The 598-nt window shown below is 36.5% G+C and overlaps 1 protein-coding gene across 2 annotated transcripts in view; it reads left to right on the forward strand.

The window, feature by feature from the left end:
• Positions 1-598, forward strand: part of LOC122079979 (myb-like protein X) — a 34772-nt gene that overhangs the window by 33698 nt on the left and 476 nt on the right. The gene's annotated exons all lie outside the window — the stretch shown is intronic.

The raw sequence follows: 598 nt of genomic DNA on the forward strand, positions 1-598 counted from the left end.
GTAGTAAGGAGTCTAATCTAATAAAAATGGATTCATCACATATATCAGAAGACAGAATTCATCTTTTTCTTTATAGGTTCAATTTTTTGAAATCAACATGGTTCTGAACCGATCAATGAGTTGAACATCTTTTCCTTTTTAATGTGATGCCAATGTCAATTGGGGGTTGGGCCTTTATGTTCAGACTTCAGACTTTGGAGAGGTGAAACCAAATCACCACCAAGCACTCTATGGTGGCCGAGTCACAAGTTAAAGTCCATTTATAGCAGGTTTAACTGCTACTTTTACCTGTGGGGTATGTTTGAGTTGAATTTAGTATCTTTAAATTTAAAGCATTTAACGTGGATGACAAATTTTAAGGATGTGTTTGGTATTCATTCTTGGAAGAGATTTTGGTTCGAAGATGCATTCTGAAGCGAGAAAATAAAGAAGAATTAAACTTTAGAATGCGGTGTAGACCTAGAATCTGTTTGAAAATGTATTCCAAATACAATGCAACTGCTAAAAAAAAAAAAGGCATAGGCATGTTGCGAGCTAGCAGGTTCTTGGGGTCATTTCAAAAAGGGATAGAGGGTGACCAATGTGGAGTGTGGCCCTT

Source organism: Macadamia integrifolia, chromosome 1 (genome assembly GCF_013358625.1).
Source record: "Macadamia integrifolia cultivar HAES 741 chromosome 1, SCU_Mint_v3, whole genome shotgun sequence".
In the NCBI taxonomy this organism is placed as follows: domain Eukaryota; kingdom Viridiplantae; phylum Streptophyta; class Magnoliopsida; order Proteales; family Proteaceae; genus Macadamia; species Macadamia integrifolia.